The sequence below is a fragment of the Gavialis gangeticus genome, unplaced genomic scaffold, assembly GCF_001723915.1.
Source record: "Gavialis gangeticus isolate Ggan-Ray unplaced genomic scaffold, GavGan_comp1, whole genome shotgun sequence".
Lineage (NCBI taxonomy): Eukaryota > Metazoa > Chordata > Crocodylia > Gavialidae > Gavialis > Gavialis gangeticus.
The window spans coordinates 49,431,644-49,432,466 of record NW_017728996.1 but is presented as its reverse complement, the minus strand read 5'-3'; positions in this window follow the sequence as shown (position 1 = coordinate 49,432,466).

The window sequence follows — 823 nt, the reverse complement described above, 5'->3', positions numbered from 1 at the left end:
GAAAGCATGGGTCGTTGTCAAGGAACCCAAGGCCTGCCTTTAGGGAGCCTCAGCCAGCACTCCCAGGGGTGCAGCCTGTTCCTGGCAGCACAGGTTTCCCAGCAGAGGACGGAAGCAAGGTAGAGATGAGGCACCATGACAGAGCCCAGGCCTCACCAAAGGCAGATGGCTATCTCTTACCATCATGACCCCCAGGCAGTTTTTACCAGATGCTGATGGGCTGTTTGCATTGAACTTCCACCGCCTTTGCTGTAAAGCTGCTGGTCTCACTGTTGCCGTCTTGCATACTGTATACATAGACCTGACCTTCTTCCTTTCCTCTTCTCCATTGCTTTACTAATATCAACTGTTATGCCATCCTATCCCTCCTTCTCACCCAGACCACAAGCTTTTCCTGCATAATGAAACACAAAGCATTGTGGGACTTAAAAGCTATGACCAATCTTCACCTCAACCCTATGCTGGGGTTGGCACCCCTGCTCCTTACCCCCTGGTTTATGTTTTATCTTTCTAGGGCATACATTTTTCAGAGCAGGGACAATCGATTTGAACTAAGTATAGTAAGACTTAGCTTTTCATAAGACTTCAATCAAGGCTCTCTAGCTAATCTTTCCTGCTAGGATAGGCTGGTTTTAGGGGGGATGCTGGGACTAAGTCCCACCTATAATTCCAGCCATGTTAGCAGCCCTGTGTGATATGTACAATGTAGCTGTTATACAACAGTCTGTAGTGGCAACTTCTGCTGCTGGAGGACATTTGGTGGGACCAGCATTTCTTCAGCCCCTGGGGCAATCTGGTGGTTGCAATGCTATGTAGGGGCCAC